A 20,441-nucleotide genomic window follows, 5' to 3' on the forward strand; every position below is an offset into this window, starting at 1 on the left:
AGGAAGTGGAACCTTTCCATTCACATTTAAACATTCTCAATTTACTGCCCACATCCCCCTCAATACACACACACCTGCTTTTTCCAATTAACCTCCATTCCATTAAAACTATTGGACAATTTCAGTCTTTAATTTACTTGACCTCTAAGTATGCTCCTTATTTCCACTTACAATGTTCTTTTCTCTGAACTTATAACACTATGCTCTGCTGGTTTCCCCTTCCTCTCTGGCCTTTCCTTCCCTGCTTTCAGAATGCCGCTCATGTACTGAGCCACTTAATATTAGAGATCCCAGAATTCCGGTGCTTGGTCCTTTTCTCACTTTACACTGTCTCCATAAGGAATCTAATTTATGTCAACAGTATCAAATATAAATGAATTTCAAGTTTCTACTTCTTGCCATGACATCTTATGACACACATACGCAGACACACACAACTACGTACTTGGTAACTGTCTATACTTAGTAAAGGCTCCTCAAACTCAGCATGTCAAAAATTGAAAACACAATATTTGATTTCAGCCAGCTATGCAGTTAGGCCCTAATTTTATAGATGAAAATAATGATACTTGGCAAAATCAAATAGTTTGACAAAGTCACATGTCCCAGGAATTTAATGAGAATGATAGATCTTAACATGTCATTATTGGTACTATATATCATGAATGTATAAATTAAAACCTCATGCAGAACTGTTCATCACCCTATGACAGTATAATTATTGGTGCAATAAAAAAAGTTCTTGAAATTCTGATTTCTCTGTGTGAATCTGATGAGAGTAATATTTAAATGAGTGAAAGTAATCTAAAGACATAAATGCATATATCTTTAAAGGAATATCTTTAGGATGCCCACTCCACTTTTATTTAACATAGTATTGAAAGTCCTAGCTAGAACAATTAGGCAAGAATAAGAAATAAAAGGCATCCAAATTGGAAAGAAGTAAAACTGACACTCCTTCCAGATGAACCCTAAAGACTCCACCAAAAGATGGTTAGAACTAATAAATAAATTAGTAAAGTTGCCAGATACAAAATCAGTATACAAAAAAGTATTGCATTTTTATACACTAATAACAAGCTACAAGAAAGAGGATTTTAAAAAAAATCTATGGTCAACTAATCTATGAGCATAGAATGTGGTAAAGACAGTCTCTTCAATAATGGTGTTGTGAAAACTGGACAGATAACATGCAAAAGAATGAAACTGGATCTCTTTCTAATACCATATAAAAGAATAAACTCAAAATGAATTAAATACTTAAATGAATAACCCTAAACCACAAAACTCCTAAAAAACACAGGCAGTAAAATATTTGACATCACTCTTATTAACATTTTTGGGGGGCTATGTCTCCTTAGGCAAGGGAAATAAAAGAAAAAAAACAAACAAATGGGACTACATGAAGCTAAAGAGTTTTTGCACAGTGAAGTAAACCTCAACAAAACAACCTACTGTATGGAAAAAGATGTTCACCAATAATACTTTTAAAAAACTCATACACTTTAACACCCACCTCCCACATACACACAAAACAAAACCAATCTGATTAAAAATGGGCAGTGGATAGGAGTATACATTTCTCCTAAGAGGACATATAGATGGCCAATAGACATATGAAAGGATGCTCATATCACTAATCATTAGGGAAATGCAAATTAAAACCACAATGAGCTATCACATCTTTCAGAATGGATGTAAACAAATCATTATACAATAAGTGTTGGTGAGGGGGTGGAGAAAAAAAAAAAAACAACCCTCATCTACTATTAGTGGGATTGTAAATTGATGCAGTCACTATGGAAAACAGTATGAAGGTTCCTAAAAAAATTAAAGAGAGAACTACCATATGACCCAACAGTTCCATTTCTGGGTATTTATCCAAAGTAATCAAAACAGTAATTTGAAATGTGTATTCATCCCTATGCTTATTTCAAAATTATTCCTAATAGCCAAGATATGGAAGCAACCTAAGTATCCATTGACAGAGGAATGGGTAAAGAAGAGACTATACATATATACAATGGAATACTACTCAGCCATAAAAAGAATGAAATCTTGTCATTTGCAACAACATGGACAAACCAGAGGGTAATATGTTAAGTAAAATAAGTCAGAGAAAGACAAGTACCAGATGATTTCACTTATATGTGGAATCAAAAAAAACCCCAACAAAATAAATGAACAAACAAAATAGGAACAAACCCATAGATACAGAAAACAAACTGACGATTGCCAGATGGGAGGGGATTTGGGGGATAGATGAAAAAGATAAAGAAATTAAAAAGTACAAATTGGCAGTTACAAAAACAGTTACAGGAATGTAAAGTATAGCATAGGGACTATAGTCAATAATATTGTAGTAACTATATGTGTTGTCAGATGGGTACTAGACTTATCAGGTAGTCACTTTGTAAGTTATATAAATGTCTGATCACCATGTGGCACACCAGAAACTAATATAATATGTAATATAATTGATTAAACAACCCTATTTATAATTACATCAACATGGATAATATACCTAGGGATAAATTTAACCAAGGAGCTAAAAGAGCTGCACACTGGAAACTCTGAGACATTAATAAGAGAAATTGAGGAAGACACAAATAAATGGAAAGATAGTCAATGTTCACAAATTGGAAGAATTAATATTATTAAAGTATCCATACTACCCAAAGAAATGTACAGACTCAATGCAATCCCTATCAAAATTCCAATGGCATTTTTGACAGAAGTAGGAAATATATTCCTAAAATTTGTATGGAAACACAAAAGACCTCAGATAGCTAAAGCATTCTTGAGGCATCATACTCCCTGATGTCTAACTATATTACAAAGCTATAGTCATCAAAACAGTATAGTGTTGGATAAAAACATACACATGGACCAATGGAACAGAATAGAGAGCTCAGAAATAAACCCATGCATTTTTGGCCAATTAATTTATGACAAAGGAGCCAGGAATATACAATTGGAAAAGAACAGTTTCTTGAATAAGTGGTGTTGGAAAAACTGGACAGCCACATGCAAAAGAATGAAACTGGACCACTATCTTACATCATGGACAAAAATTAGCTCAAAATGGATTAAAAACTTGAACACAAGACCTGAAACCATAAAACTTCTAGAAGAAAACATAGGCAGTAAGCTCCTTGATGTAGGTCTTGGTGATGATTTTTGGAATTTAGCACTAAAAGCAAAATAAACAAATGGGGCTATCTCAAACTAAAAGGCTTCTGCATAGCAAAGGAAACCTCAGCAAGAGCAAACTATGGAAAGGGAGAAAATATTTGCAAGTCATATATCTGGTAAGGGGTTCATATATGATCTATATAAAGAACCCAACAATCCAATTAATAAATTGACAGAGGATTTGAGTAGTCATTTTTGCAAAGCCAACATGCAGGTAGCCAATCAAGTACATGAAAAGGTGTTCAATATAACTATCAGAGAAATGCCAATCAAAGCCACAATGAGATATCATGTCATACCTTTTATAATGGCTATTATAAAAAAGACAAAAAATAACAAGTGTTGGCAAGGATGTAAAGAAAAGGAAACCCTTGTGCACTTTTGGTGAGAATGTAAATGGGTACAGCCACTATGGAAAATAGTGAAATGAAAATTTCCATAAAAAATTAAAAGTAGAACTCCTATATGATCTAATATTTCCACTTCTGGGTACTTATCCAAAGGAAATGAAACAGGATGTTGAGAAGATATATGCACCCCTATGGTCACTGAAGCATTATTTACTATAGCCAAGCAAAGGAAGCAATGTAAGTGTCCAAATGGATGTAAGGATAAAGAAAATGTGGTTTATATATACAATGGAGCATTATTCAGCCATAATTAATTAAATCATGCAATTGGTGACAACATGGATGAACCTTGAGTATATTATACTAGATAAAATAAGTCAGACAGAGAAAGACAAATACCATATGATCTCACTTATATGTGGATTCTCAAAAACAAAACAAAACAAAACCACCCCAAACCTGAAGTCATAGATAATAGAGAACCAACTGAAGGTTGGAAGAGGCAGAAGGTGGGGGTGGGAGAAATGGGTGGAGGTATTAAAAAGGTACAAACTTCCAGTTATAAAATAAATAAGTCCTGGAGAAGTAATGTATAGCATAGCAACTATAGTTAATAATACTGTACTGTATGTTTGAAAGTTGCTAAGCCCAACCATCATGGTCCATGCTCCATCTCAGAGGCCTGTCACAACTTCAAAATTTTTCATGTTATTGTATGTTACCTCATCCCAAAGCAATTTTCATTATTATAAAATGCCAAACTCCCACCTAGAAAATGAGAAATTTTTTCTTTAAGTGCAATAAACTCTTTTCTGAAAATGACACACACACAAAAGAAAGTTGCTAATCTTAAAAGTTCTCATCACAAGGAAATAATTTCTGGACGTATGGTGATGTATGTTAACTAGATTTATTGTGGTGATCATTTTGCAATGATACCAACATTGAATCATTTTATTGTATTAGCTGGAACTAATATAATGCTATATGTAAGTTATATCTCAATAAAAAGAAACATCCTTAGGATGGGTTCAATATTGGGTAAATATTAATAAACTATGAACAGAAACAAATGAGAAGACTGACAAGAATGGATATTATTTAGGATACTTCTTAAATATGGGGGTGTAATAGTTGTTTTCTGTGTTGGGTTGACAAAAAGCTTTCCATTATAAACGATTGTTTAATCTGTAGTTGAGTAATAGAGAACTAACTTATGTTCCATTTAAATATTAGATTATTTTGAGGAAGAAGATAAATGAAAATTAAAAACTACAAAGAACAATGACACAAAATATTTCATAACACAATTAACAAAAGTTAATGTTTCATCATATTTGATTATTTGTCATTTTAAAGTAAATCAAATAATATAGATAAACTAATATCCCTATGTATGTCACTGTTCTTTTGTAGACAACAGAATCAACCCAATTCAGTTTAAACAGCAAGGGTTTTTTTTTTTTAAAAGGTAATAAGATGGAACATAGAATCTCAAGTAAGGCAGAGAACCAGGCTTGGATGCTACCTAGTCAGTATCAAATCAGCTAGAAGACCTGATCAACTACACCACTGGGTTCTTGTAGCAAAACACCACTGCTATTGCAACACATTACTCAGCACCTCAGATGCTAGGTTTTAGAAGCTAAAACTTTGCCACAATGTCCCAAAAGAATCTAATGCTTTGCCATCAGGCATTTCCCCAAGCAGAGCTATCACCTCACAAGGCACACTTCCCTGTCACAATTGCACACGGGGTCTGTGCTTGGCAGAACCTCGGCTGTATGAAGAATCCCAGCTGCAGACAAACTAGGAAGGGATGGCATGAGTGTGGAGCAGCCGGTCAGCGTTTTCTCCCGTCCCTCTGACCATCACTACTGGTCTCCTCACCAATCCTTTATCCCCTCACTCCTAGAAGTAACCAGTGTACACTTATCTGTAAACAACATACATTTTAATTGACATGCACCGTATTTTCTTTACGTGGTTCTATAACTTGATTCATTTTTCACATATTTGAGACCCATTTCTTGAATATTCTTCATTATTAACCCTCCATTTGAATATATGCCATTTTTTTTTCATTCACTTTTGGTGGATACTTAGTTTTTCTTTCTTTCTTTTTTACTATTACAAAGGATGGCAAAATTAATACCACTCTACATATTTCCTCGGACACATTTACACAAATTACTCTAGGATAGAGTTTTCCAAAATCCCCTGGAGGGAAAATCACCTGGAGGCACTTATTAGGAACATAGCTTCCCAGACTCCTCAACATTAAGGGCCAACTAGGAAAGCTCAAAGTAAAACAACTGCAAGGGGTGTAATTACAAAGGACAATTTGCAAAAGTATGGGTATAGGTCATGGTGGGAACATTTTTTCTGTAATGGGCCAACTCTGTTACATATTCTTCATCTTTTTTACAACTCTGTTTTTTATTGTTTAAAGTATTACAAATAGTAGTACATATATCTCCTTTTCCCCCATTAACCTCCCCCCGGGCTCCCCCACCCCCATCACATGCCCTCACCCCCCCTAGTGTCTGTGTCCATTGGTTATGCTTATATGTATGCATACAAGTCCTTTGGTTGATCACTTACCGCCCCCCCACAACCCTCCCCTGCCTTCTCGCTGAAGTTTGACAGTCTGTTCCATGTTTCATTGTCTCTGTATCTATTTTTGTTCACCAGTTTATGATGTTCATTATATTCCACAAATGAGTGAGATCATGTGATATTTATCTTAACAAATGTGAAAACATTCTAAACATGAGGGCTATAGAGAAACAGGCTGGTAGTTTGAGACCCCTGGTTTGGTAAAGTATAGTTCAGTCGCCTGGAGCCAGTAGCTACTGAGCTTTTCCTTCCCTGGCCGGAGGGAAGAGGGAGGTTACTAGGCTGTGAAAGGAGAAAGGGTGCCCTGCAGAGTGAGGGGTACACCCTGAGGGGAACGGTGAGGGAGTCAGCCTACTGACACCTTCCAGAAGGAAATAAATATTCAAACCTTACTCCTCTGAGTTCCTGCCAGGGGTCTGCATTCACTAAGCCAGCCCTGCAGCCAGGGAAAAGGGATCCCTGTAGTCCAGCCTTCTGGGACAGACAGCAGGGTGGGCAAGGTAGACACTAGGTTCGCCATCACTGGGCTAGGATATCCAAGAACCTCCAAATCTCATTCTTGACCAACGACTCTTCCCAAGGGTCCACAGGTATGAAGTATGCACACAGGAGGGAAAGCAAGGCAAACAGAAGGCAAAGTAACACTTTAGCCTCAGCTGTGGTCTTACTCGGCAAACCACCGCTCAACACAGGCACACTATCTGAGCTGTGACACACTTGGTCGGCACTTTCTACCTTTAAATAACCTGGGAGTCAGACAAACGCAGGCTGTGAGGCTGGCTTAGTCTGATTTTTCCTACCTATGCCAGTCATATCACCCATGCTGGTGGGACAGGCGTCAAATCCCACTCCCACCTGCAGGCACCAAAGAATCTGAAGGCTCAAAGCAAAGCCCCAAAGAGAAATAATTCCCCTCCTGCCAAACGGATGCAGTGGCGGGGGGAAGCTTACCTGGAGAGAGTGAGCAGCTGGTACCTCCTCCACTTTGAAGCAGTCCCCAGCCCTTCCAGTTTCTGTCCCATCGAAGCGAACAGCCCAGAGAGAAAGGCAAGAAAAACGCCACCCCCGCACGCTGACCTTTCAACCCCATGGTTCTCGCCTGGCTGTACATTGAAATCACCTGGGAAACTCTAAAACTACTAAGGCCCAAGCTGCATCCCCAGAGACTGGTGTAATTGTTCTCAGGTGCCTTGAAGATCAGGCGGTTTAAAATCTCCCCAGGTGGGGTATGGATCAAAAATTCTGAAACTGCATTTTCTGTGTACTAGAGTCAAAAAATAGGTAATGATGTTGATGATGGCGGTCTCATTTCTCAGAGAGAGAATTTACAGATAAGCAAGAAGGGATGGCTACAATGAACCTTGTGGTGTTGGAGCTGGAGATATCAGTATGAAGTCATGTTTACACACACACACACGCACACACACACAGATACAGAGTTACAGATGTGTTTATACATAGGCTAATATGCAAATGTATATTACCTAGCTCTGTCTGCTGAAAGCAATGACAACTCCAATAGCAATGAATATTCCCAATTCCTAGATACTGGTTTCTAATTACAATTCCCCACTAAAAGGAACCAACTCTTTTTGGAAAATGGCTGGTACTGGGGCCAGGGCAGGGAACATACAAAATAAGTCTGGAGCATCTTGTACTACCAGGAACTGAGGCAGTGTTGCAAAACATAAATAAATAAAAGGATGAGGTCATGCCAAAGGGACACAGGAACCAACCCAAAAGAACTCCCAATGGCCAAAGCTTGAAATATTTCAGCAACAAAATAAATAACATAGTACTGGATTATAAACCGAAGTATAAAATAAATACAAGAGTCCATATAGATATAATTAATGACTGAATTAATAAATGGGTTAGAAGCAGACAAACCTTGCCACTAATAGTTCCAAGTAATTTATGTAGATACTTCCCCTTCCACAAGGTGGAGCTCAGTTTTCCCCTACTTGCCTAAAAGTGGGCTTGCTCTAACCGGTTTGGCTCAGTGGATAGAGCGTCGGCCTGTGGACTGAAAGGTCCCAGGTTTGATTCCGGTCAAGGGCATGTACCTTGGTTTTGGGCACATCCCCAGTGCGGGTGTGCAGGAGGCAGCTGATCGATGTTTCTAACGCTCTATCCCTCTCTCTTCCTCTCTGTAAAAAATCAATAAAATATATATTTTTTTTTAAAAAAAAGAGTGGGCTCAATTTTGTGACCTGCTTCCCAAGAATAATGCAGGAAAGGGGGAAATAGTGACTTTATGGTGGAGGAAGCTAGGAAACACTAACAGAGTGGTGAAGGTTAGCACCGCCTGTGGTGTCGTGTGGTTATCATGGATCCTCCGGAGAGATGAGAAGGGCATTTCACCTCTGTGAAATAAGTGCACAATTCCAGTATAACTATGAAAAATCAGACATCTCCATGTTGAAGAACATTCTATAAACTATCCTCTAGTACTCCTCAAGGCTGTCAAGGAAAACAAGGAAAAACTGGGACGCTCTTACAGACCAGAGAGGATTAGGAGACAAAATCTCAATGTGATGCGTTGCCCTGGACTGGATCCTGAGGGAGAGCAAGGACACACTGGGGAAGTCTGGATAAAGTTTGAATTATAGTTAATAGGAATGTACCAAAGTTGGTTTGTTAGTTTTGATAAATGTACCACAATAATGTGAGATGAGCCCGGCCGGCCGGAGTGGCTCAGTTGGTTGAGCATCATCCCATGCACCGAAAGGCTGCCAGTTTGATTCCGGGTCTGGGCACATACCTGGATTATAGGTTTGATCCCCAGTCAGGGTGTGTAAGGAGGGCGACCAATTAATGTTTCTCACATCCATGTTTCTTTCTCTTTCTAACCATGTCTGTGCACGAGGATTAAAAAAATAATGTAAGATGATAATAGAGAGCAAACCTAAACTGTGTTTGGGGTATGCTACTTCTGCATTATCTCTGCAACGTTTCTGTAAATCTAAAAGTTTTCCAAAATAAAATTTTATTTTAAACATCAACAACAAAACAAGCAGATAAAATATTGGCCTGTGATGCCCAAGTAGAGATGTGCACAATGATCTTAATAAAGTAAAGCTCTGGTAATGTGGGAAAAACAAATTCAATTTTTTATTTTTTTGTTAATCTTCACCTGAAGATATTTTTTCCATTGATTTTTAGAGAGAGTGAAAAGAGGGGGGAGGGGAGGAAAAGAGAGAGAGAGAGAGAGAGAGAGAGAGAAAGAGAGAGAAACATGGATGTAAGAAAGACACATCAAATGGTTGCCTCCCACACGCACTCCGACTGGGGTCAGGGATCAAACCTGCAACCCAGGTACGTGCCTTGACTGGGAATCCAATCAAACCTGTGACTCTTCAGTGCACTGATGCTCTAACCACTTGGAAACATTGGCCAGGTCACAATTTCTAATTGCAACCAAATTTAGAACCACTGTTTCAGCCCCTTTAAAAGCATTCTCTCTAGATCCTGTGACCAAATTGGGGCCTGATTTTTAACTCAAGACTCCTGCTCCTACTGAAGTGGAAAGAGGAGGAGGCTTGGGGAAGTGAAAACAAGGTTTTGAACTACTTACCATACAGGCCAGCAATCTATGTCCGAGCTGTGGAGCCCTGAGGACTGCGATATTTAATTTATCTTATTTTTTTACTAAATGGGTTTTTCAAGCATATTTAGGAAAACATAGAAGGAGAACTCAGGATTAAATCAGCAGTGGCTTATAGTGGGAAGCAATACTGATAGGAGATGCCCATTTCATCAATTTAAGTAGATTCCAGAGAAACAATGAGAGAGTATGCTATGCATGTTCACTAGGTAACCTCTCCTTGCCATAGCACATTGAAAGCATTCAATATATATTTAGTAAATAAATGGCCTTCTAGTGGCCAGTGCAAGAGACATGAAAAAAAATTTCTTGACCCTGACTCACCACATTACTTATGACATAAAATGGAAGCATATCTTTTTAAAACTTTAGAGATGTACAGTTCTGGCCTGGCCGACATGGCTCAGTGGTTGAGAGTCGACCTATGAACCAGGAAGGAGGTCACGGTTCAATTCTGTGGTCAGGGCACATATCTGGGTTGCAGGCTCGTTCCACAGCCAGTTAATGATTCTCTCTATTCATTGAGGTTTCTATCTTTCTCTCCCTCTCCCTTCTTCTCTGAAATCAATAAAAATACATATATTTTTAAAAAGATGTACAGTTCTGGCATACGTTAAAGAGGCATAATAATGTCCCAATTATATTACTTTTATTGTTGTTGTTGTTAAACACTGCCTACCAGCCAAGTGTTGTAAGCTCTTTTATTTTTATTATTTGATTTATCTTTACCATTAAAAGTAATAGAGATATACCCTTTTTCCCCCCATTGATCACTTCTAAGAACCCCTCCCTCCTCCCTGCCTCAGGCCTTCACTGTACTATTGTTTGTGTCTATGGGTTATGCACATATGCATATAAATTCTTTGGTTAATCTCTTCCCACCCACCCATCCTGTCTTCCCTCTGAGATTCACCAGTCTGTTCCATGTTTCTGTGTCTCTGGATCTACTTTGTTCAAACAACCTTTATAATTATATACTGTACCATAGAGAAAAGAAGAAATGCTCCTAAGATGAGAAAAAGCTACTTTTTATTTCTCAGTGATTAGTTTAATTTCACTTCCTGAGGTACAGAGGTATTTTCAGAAAGCACAACCTTCCCTAGTTACATTTTAGTGAAAAATACACTTTCTTAGAGCTTAAGAATTCTTGCCATCCCCTGGGAAATGTGGTCGGGCACTTAAAAACTTTATTCTTAAGGCCAAATCCGTCTTGGCAGATGATCTCATGGCTTATGTTTTTTTGTGGGAGAAGAAGCAAGACTGAAAATATATCAGAGAGAGGAAAGAAAGAGGAGGGAGAGTGATTAGGAATGAGTGGTGAGCTGTGAAGCAGGAAGAACCAGATGGTTCCAGATGGGAACTGAGTCAGCCTTTAGTTCCTATCTCAGAGAAATTTGTCCTGGCCTAAGAGGAGGTCTGGAAAGGACAAGGGGCAAAAAAAAAAAAAAAAAAAAAAAAAAGCCTTAAGATTTGGTCCAGGACCTCTCCAAGGAAAATATTTTAGAAAAGTTAAACAGCTGAGATTTGTCATCTCCCCTGGGGCCTTTCATTCTGTTGTTTTGAGCTGAGAAAAAGAGGGTTGAGGCAAGGTAGGCTCACCACAACTAGAAGTGTTCACAGGCTGCCCACTCCCTAAATTCCCCAAAATGTGGGAAGCCGGAGTGGTGGGAAATGTAACCCAAGGATGAACCGAGGGAATAAGGAATGTATTTATCAACCTCAAACTAAGCATTGTAAAATTTGTCTCCTCTGATCCTGACCATAATGGAAAAATCTTTCATTATCGGAAATAATAGCTAATAAGTGATTCCTCTTTTTCACTTTTGGCAAAATCTTTCTTACATACCAAAACCTGTGCATAATTAAAGTATACAGTTTGATGAGTTTGGAGATAAATGTACATTCTTGAAACCATCGGCACAACCTATGCCATAAACCCATGCATCACCTCCAAAAGCTTTCTCCTGCCAGTGTTTCTTATTCTGTGATAAAAACACTTACCATAAGATGTATCCTCTTAGCAAAATTTAAAAATAATAACTGGTTCTTTATAGGCCAGGCAGCTCAGTTGAATGGAGGGCCGAGTGCTAAATGATTCTGTTAACTGCATGGAAATACTGGTGGAATCTGAATAACAATATGAGAATCCACTGGCTATGAGTCAGTTTATCAAATGAGAATAAACTGAGGGCAGGTAATTTCTTTCCTAAATAAAGCTGAAAACTCAACTCCCTTGTTCCAAGTATCCCATCTCCCTTTTTTTTTTTTTTTTTTTTTTTAGAAAAAGAGGCACTGTGGCATGATTAAAAATTCAAGAGAAGATTACCATAAATCACAATGGGACTTAAATACTACTTTGAATTTATTAGGCTTGATTAATCAATAATTATTTACTGATCTCAGACACTGGGGATACCAAGCAAATGAGAAAGAACATCACCTCTGCTTTCCAGGCTTGTGATTATCTCCCAAGTAGCAGCAGATTATTTGAGAATGAAATGGAATTAGGTCTCATTTCAGAATCTATAGAAAGCACAGCTCTGAATTCTGGGAACGCATATCTGGCCTTCTGACCTAATCATATGGTAGGACGAAGAAAATTGTTATACTCAGAGAGAAGGCCTGAGTTATGAAAAGATGAGGCACATGCCTCTATTCATCTGCAATAAGAACACAGACATGTAGGAATTGTGCAAGTGGTAAGAAACTTGACCAGTCTCTGACATTTTAGAGTGAGTGTATCACTTTTGAAGATCACTGCTGTCTTAAATAAATCTGTGGGAGCATGTGAAAGTATTTCTCCTCTGAACCTCAGTTTCCCAGTTCCTAAAATTGGGGATAATACCTCTTTACAGAGTAGTCATATGAGTAATCACAGTATCTGTCTAGTGCTGAGTACATGTTGATCCTCAAAGACAAAGTGGTTGATTTCCCCCTTTTTCATTTTTCACAATTAAATGGCTGATTGATGAAGTGTCAATTCCTCGTTATTTGGAATGTTCATACCTGAGAGTCTGAAATGAGTAGGATTTGGCAGGTGATGTTGAGGCAAATCACTCACCAGGAAGGACTGGGATGTATCTGAACTGTTTGCCAACTGAGAGTCTATAAATGCCTTGATTAGATGTTGCCATGGAGCTGTGGCTTCCTCTTCCTTAGTAAGCCATTCCAGATGCCCGAGCGACTTTAGAGGTGCAGGTGGGTCTCGTTGTTTATTAAGCATCTAACGTGGGAGGCACATTCCAGGTGCCTCGGGCCTCCAACGTGTTATGGCATTCAATCCTTCCAGCACCTGGTGGGAAAGGATTTTAAAGCTGTGAGAAAAAAGGCTGGGCAAGATAAAAATTCGGTGTATGTTCAATATAAGCACATTTAATGTAACAATTCAGTACCATCTCAATAAAATGAAAGCGTGAGGTGAGGTTTAAACTCATTCAAATCCACACCTTTTCCCCTCTACAATATTCAGGTTAAGATGCAGTTGAATTGGGACTTGATTTGGCAGGAGAGTCCAGAGGTAATGGGTATCGTTTAACTTTTGGCCCCTGGTAACCAACCTTTGTGTATCCCCAGCTAATTTCACATCGGCAAGAGCCACCTGTGCTTCTTCCTATTGCTGATGCCAGTTGGACAGCACTTTACCCTTTAGGTTCTGGGAGCACAGGTGTGGGAATAAAAGTAAAGCCAAAAAACTAACAATGTTGAACCCCTAAAACAGGGGTTTCTGGGCTCTCAAGCCCTCAGCTGAAGACAGTGAAAATAATGAGAAGCAGCTGCACCTTTTCCCATCATTTTAGGTTTTAGAAAGGAGGTGATTGTAAGCCATGTTTTTTTTTGTAAGGCACTGGCTTATTAGAAACCTTTAAATGGTTTGTCATGTCATAGTTGAATGTGAAATGTGAATTGCATTTAAAATTTCTCATCACACCTGAAGAAAACAATTTTGCCCAGAGGCATCCATCTGCAAGCTTAGCAAACCAGGCACCAGCTACATTTCCTAACAGACTGAGAGATAGACACCCCAGAAAACAAGGGCACTCTGGCAGAAGTGCTAATTCTCATTAAGTCAACTGTGAATGATAAAAATTCCTTTGTGAGCCCCTGTGGCCCATTTATCTACAAGAGAAGCCCAGTCTAACGTTTTCTTTTCTTAAGCGACCAACAGGCTGGAAGAGTTGAAAACGTAGGAATCAGCCCTCTTCTCAAAGGTCTGCTGGGTTCTAGCTATTAAAGCTACAACATCTAGCAGATTATTTAGACATTATTTTGCATACTGAACTCAAGCTTTGCATTACATATTTGCGGCATTGACAATTACATAGAGAAGATAAAGCCCCCAAACAAACAAACAAAAAATTCTCTGCCGCCATCTGATAAAAATGAAAGGAATCCTACTCCAGTATTTGCTATGATCTGCATGTTGTTGGGATCTTGCGCAGTTACTATGGAAATGCCAGGTCTAAAAAAAAAAAAAAAAGCTGTAATTTCTGTTAGTACTGCAAAAATGACCCCACTTAGCACTGTGAATTGATTGAACCCTGCCCTATAATTTGGTAGAAGGCGCACAGGTCTCCAATCTCTTTCACTGCTCTTCTTATGAAAAGAAGTTGGCCCAAATAGCTTATGCTAGAGAGTATTAAAGAAATACAGTGGTCTAGCTAAAAGCTGGAGCATATATTTAAGGCAGCATATTTCTTTAGAATTATAATATCAAATGATGACTCATTTATATTTAAAGGAAGCTTAGGAATGCGAAATGGTTAGCCAGCCTCAACGGGTAGTATGTCATGTAATTTTATTTCTCAATGAGAAATGACCATTTGTTATCCATTGCAAAGTTATTCTGACACTTCAAAGTAGGCAGAGAAAAAAATGTTTACAGTCTGGGTCACATTTGCACCGGCTAGGAAATCACAGGAGCAAAATAGATGAGCTGTTATCTGATTTGCTATTTACATCATTTGAAATATGTCTAAACTCATTACTGTTCTTACTACACATTTCATCAAAGGAATTGACACAGAAATTATACACCATGGTGATTTGAATATTAGAGCATTGAGATTCATGCCTCCCTATTTGCTGATGGGAGGCGAGCTGTCAGGGAGGCAAAGAACCCTTCCAGGGAAGAGAGGAGAAATGTTTTGAGATGTATTGTTTGCTTCCACACCTGGATCACACAACAGCCTTCCTACTTTAAAGATGTGATTCTGCCCTGACTGGTTTGGCTCAGTGGATAAAGTGTCAGCCTGTGGACTGAAGGCTCCTGGGTTCGATTCTGGTCAAGGGCACATGCTCAGGTTGCAGGCTCAATCCCCAGTGTGGGGCATGCGGAGGCAGCCAATGAATGATTCTCTCATCATTGATGTTTCTATCTCTCTCCCTCTCCCTTCCTCTCTGAAATCAATAAAAATATATTTTTAAAAAGATGTGATCCTTTTCTACCCTTCATTTCATCACAAGCCCCACGCCCCGCCCTTGTCCTCTGTCCCATCTCTCCCCACTCAACAAAGTCCTATTCAAATTCTACCCCTTCTATAATCCCAGATCAGATTGCAAGATCTTGGTGAAGCTGTCTCAGCTAGTCCGGCTAGCATCATTAAAATTTCTACAAATAAATGTCTCTTCCAAACCACCAAGCCACTTATATTCTATGGCATTCGTTGAATTTTCCCCTAGTGAATCCAATAGCCTCTTTTTAGTTTTCAGTCCATCAGTATTTAGCGCCATTCACCACACATCTCTGCCCATGTTGTGATTCTGTCCTCTCTTGGGTACCCCTTACCTCTCTTAATGCTCCTTCTCAGCCCCCCTGCTGTCTTCCCTTTACACATTTGTTCATTTCTCATTAAACAAACATTTATGGGGCACTTACCAAGTGCTGAGGATCTGCAGATACTAGTATAATGATGAACAAAATGTGTTCCCCTCCACCAATAAGTTATAGGCTAGCCCTGACTCAGTGGTTAGAGCATTGGCCTGTGCCCCAAAGTGTCCTGGGTTTGACTTCTGGTCAAGGGCACATACCTGAGTTGCAGGATCAATCCCTAGCCCCGGTCTGGGTGTGTGCAGGAGGCAACCACTAGATGTGTCTCTCTCACATCTATTTCTCTCTCTTTCTCTCCCATTCCCTCCTTCCCTTTCACTCTCTCTAAAAAAAATTAATGGAAAAAATATCCTTGGGTGAAGTAACAAAAAAGAAGTTTATAGGCTAATGAAGAAGAAAGGTCAGCAAACCAGCAACTGTAGTTTGATGATTCCTTTTGTAGACAGGTGTAAAGTCCACTGCTTATGAGAGCATAGAAGAAGAGCTTCTAAAATCCAGGTGGGAGAAGGAATCAAGGAAGGCTTCCTAGAGAGGGCGACCCTTGAGCTGAGTCTTGACGAAGGGGTAAAGCTTATTCAGATGAAGGAGAGAGTGCGTTTTTCAGGCAGAAGGAGCAGCATGTGACATGGCATAGATATTCAAAATAGCATGTCTGGGGAGGTAGGAGTGTGTGGATTGGGAGGCAGTGTGATATAGAGGGGAAGGTTATAGATCCTGAAGTGGGATGTGGGATTGTCTCTTGGCCATGTGACCATGGACAAATTACTTACTTTCTGAAAGCCTCAGTTTTATTACCTATACATAATATCTAGCTTGTGGTGTCTTGGCAGGTAGTTTAATGACAAACAGCAAAGGCTCATTTATCATTTATAACAACATAATAGACACCCAGTAAATTGTAACTAGGGATATTATGGTGATGATGACATGATGGTTAATTTCATGTGTCAGCTTGGCTGGGCCACAGTGCCCCAATATTTGGTCAAACATTATTATACCTTTCTGTGCAGGTAATTTTAGATGAGATTCACATTTAAATTGGTGGACTGAGTAAAGCAGATTACCCTCCATAATGTGGGTGGGCCTCATCCAATCAGTTGAAGGCTTTAAGAAAATAAAGACTGACCTCCCCTGAGCAAGAAGGAATTCTGCCAGCATACTACTTCTGGACTTGAACTGAAACTCATCTCACTAAAATTAAACTCCATTCTTATAGTTGTTCGGGTCCCAAACCTTGATGTCATTCTGGAACCCTTTTCTCTCACTTTATATCTGATTCATTGACAAGTCATGTTAGCCCTTCGTTCAAAACACATCCAGAATTCACTTTTCACCACCTCCACCACTATCCTCACAGTCAAAACTACCTGTTTATTGGAATGTCTTCCAAAATGATCTTTCCTCACCCCCTCTAAGAAGCCATAGAGATCCTGCCTTTCTCGGCTCAAAACCCTCCATGGCATCTTTGAGAACAAAAGGGCTGAAGTCCTTTTCTGGTCCATAAAGTCCTACATAGTCTGACCCCCTTCCCTTTAGCCTCATCTCCCATTACCCTCCTCTTGTTCATTGTTCTCAGCCACTCTGTCCTCCATGTTGTTCCCCGAACTCACCACACTGCAAATGTCTGAGAGCCCTTCTGCTTGCAATTCCCTCTGTCTGGAACCCTCTCCCCCCCCCCCCCCCCAATTTCCACATGGCTCTTCCCTACTCTCCTTCAGATCATGGCTCAAGGCCTTCTCTGAAAATTGTCTAAAATTGCAACCCCCTTCTCTCAATACTCTCTCCACACACAATTCCTATCTTTCCTTTATGCTTTATTTTTCTCCTTAGCACTTATCACTATCTCACCTCCTAGATTTGCCCTATTGCCTTCTTTATTCTCTCACCACTAGAATTAGGCTGCATGAGAGCGGGGGTTATATTGTTTTTTGTTCGGTGCTGCATTCCCCAGTGCCTAGAACAGAGCCTGGCACATAGTAGTAGTTCAATAAATATCTGTCAAATGGTCAAATGCTCAAGATGATGATAATGAGGAGGAAAAAGAAGAGGAGGAGGAATTCCTAAAACGGAGGCCAGAGAGTTCTTGTGATATGTAATTGTGATATGGGAACATGTCTGTCTCTCAGACCTCCCACTTTCAGAAAATTCAATGCTTTGATGTTGGGCCACCCTCCTCTGCCATTTCCACTAACAATGTTGACTAATCCCTGGATCTTACTTCTGGAGAGTCTGATTAAGCAGGTTTGGAGTCGGTCTGTAACTCTCCATTTAAAAAATGACACTGATGCAGGTGGTCCTTGGACCATACCTTGGGAAACATTGACTAGGACTGAGTCCCAAATTTTCTAAGCCATGTCTGGCTCACAGATGTATCTTATTTGGTCCAGAAAGTGTTGGCTCACAAAATGCTTATGAAAAAGCACATTACTTACCAACATTTAAAAATGAAAGTATCTTCTATAGCATCCTTATTTCCAGTTTTCTATTTTAATTTGATGACTTGGCAACACAGGACATATATTCCAATACAGCAATAATGGGCTAAAAGTGGGTGGCAGTTGCAGATTTCTTTTAAAAGGGACATGTGAACTTCAGGTTCTTATTATGCCTTAAACACAGCGTTCATCTACATCACTCACAAAGCCCCAGAAGGCACTTGAGTCTGGGGCCTTTTGCCTGACCAAACCAAGCCCAGGATGGGAGTGGTATCATTAAGTCGACCCAACTCTATATACGTCCTAAAACTCAAAAAGGCTGTTGGCCACTGCCTAAAGCCAGGAATCCCAGAACAGGAAACACAAAGACCAATTCTGTGGGGGAGATGAAGGAAATTGCCTTTTTATTATTTTGCCGATGATTCTGTTCTAGAGGGAAAATAAACCCACTGGGTAATTTCTATACCAAACTTTTAATACATTAGTCAGTAGTTTTATTGGTAAGGAGCAATTCCAGTGGTTTTACATGAAGATGTAAAAGATGTACATAAAGATGCACACTGATTTTTTCACCATTCATCCATAAGAAATGAGTGATCAGTTCTTGGCTCCTCAGAAGGACCCTGCTTAGCTCATCAAAAGAAAGCCAGACACACTTTGAGATCACACTCCAGAAGGAAGATTCTGAGTGGGGCAGGCACCTGCTCTGAGGTATCACAGCTCTCTCCCAGGACACTCTCTTATGGTCAGCTTGGAAGTACAGGTTTGGTTATGATCTGGGCTGGGCTACTCAAATATAATCCAAACCTGTCTTAAGTAAACTTGTCCTAATTGCCTCAAGGGTGGATTAAAAGAAAACAGGCAACCACACACTGGAGAGCCCAATATAAACACACATACACCCGGTCTGGGAGTCCTAGCTCTGAGGGAGCGGCAGTCCCACGGCAGTAGGAGCCACAGCTGTGATACTGAAGGATCTTTATTGGCAGAACTGGTGGCTCACCAATCGGACTGGCAGGTGGTCTGGTAAAATGTGCCTTTAAAGTCTACAGTAAACGAAGATAACGGGTTCTCGAGGGGCACACTGGGGCATTTGAGACCATGCTAAAAGAAGGGAGGACACTGCAGCTTGCAGAGACTAAAATTAATGGAGACTTAAAGATATTATCCATTGTCATTGCTACCCTTGGCCTTGATCATCCATCCCCAGCTTCTACGGCCTAGGAAGCAGTGGCTGCATAGACAGTAGAGCCAGCCTTAAACGTGAGTTCAAATATTACTCTTTCTCCATTGAAAGGTAATAACCCTGAAGATCCCTGTTCCTTCATTTTTGCAAGAGTTTTAAAACGATATTGGTCCATGTCAAACCCACTGTATTAGAATGGTTACTTACATTTCACCATCCACAAGCCTGTTTGTTGTAGGACTCCCTGAGACTACTAAGTGCATTAGATGGTCCTCAGCCATCACTAGCAGCCCCTCCCCAGTCAACCCATTTGTAGATGTATGCCATTTTCATATTATTATTGGTCATGAGAGGAACTCAACAAAGGAGAGTAGACCAATGGGAAGAAAGACCCTCCATTTCTGTAAAATCACCTGAGGATGAACGACTCATTTCATGTTTCTATACGGAAGAGCAGCATATTGGAAAGAGCACAGGCTTTGAGGTTTAAAGGAATCAGGTTAAGATTCAACCTCCACCACTTTCTAGAAGTATAGCCTCTGGCACTTTATCTGCTCTCTTGAGCTTCTATTTCAATAAATAAAATGGGGCTAATCATGCACCCTCCATAGGAGGTGGGCTCAAATGAAAAGTAACATGTGTAAGGGATCTAGGCCACTGCCTGACTCACCAAGGCTCCAGTAAAGGTCACTATGGTTGTTAACATACAAAAAATATCCCAGGCAATCAGAGGGCCATAGAATTGAAAAGGACGTCAAGTTTTCTAACACTACTCTCTTTAAGAAGCAAAAGTGTTTCAGATAAGGGAATATCCAGCCTTTGCTTCAAACTGTCACTTGCATTAATTAACATTAATAATATCACCGAACACTGTCCTGACTATGGGTTAAGCTCTGGTATTTAATGCTTACTCTGAATATAAGACATGGGTAATATTATAGTCGTCCTGCTTTATAACTGAGGTCTTGGAGGCTTAGGAAAGTCCTACGACTTGCCCAAGGTCACACTGCTGTCCTTGATCCCTCATTACAATTCTAGGTTTTCTCCCAAGTTCAGACTCCCAAGATCAGTTTGCCACCCACATAGGTCCTTCCTTTTTTTGTCTTTCTGAATAAAAACCAGGCCAATGGAACACACGCGTCTTCCAGGCATATAAAGCCCTGTTGACACCAGAGCCACAGAAAAGTAACCACACCTTCTGTTTTATGACCTCTTCTCATTC

The 20,441-nt window shown here is 39.7% G+C and overlaps 1 long non-coding RNA gene across 1 annotated transcript in view; it reads right to left on the minus strand.

The window, feature by feature from the left end:
* LOC118670030 overlaps positions 1-20,441 on the minus strand; it is an 86,980-nt gene that overhangs the window by 51,921 nt on the left and 14,618 nt on the right. Inside the window, exon 3 of the long non-coding RNA XR_004972201.1 lies at positions 12,833-13,063. This is a non-coding gene — a long non-coding RNA (uncharacterized LOC118670030). The remainder of the gene's footprint in view (positions 1-12,832; positions 13,064-20,441) is intronic.

Source organism: Myotis myotis, unplaced genomic scaffold (assembly GCF_014108235.1).
Source record: "Myotis myotis isolate mMyoMyo1 unplaced genomic scaffold, mMyoMyo1.p scaffold_m19_p_15, whole genome shotgun sequence".
Classification (NCBI taxonomy): domain Eukaryota; kingdom Metazoa; phylum Chordata; class Mammalia; order Chiroptera; family Vespertilionidae; genus Myotis; species Myotis myotis.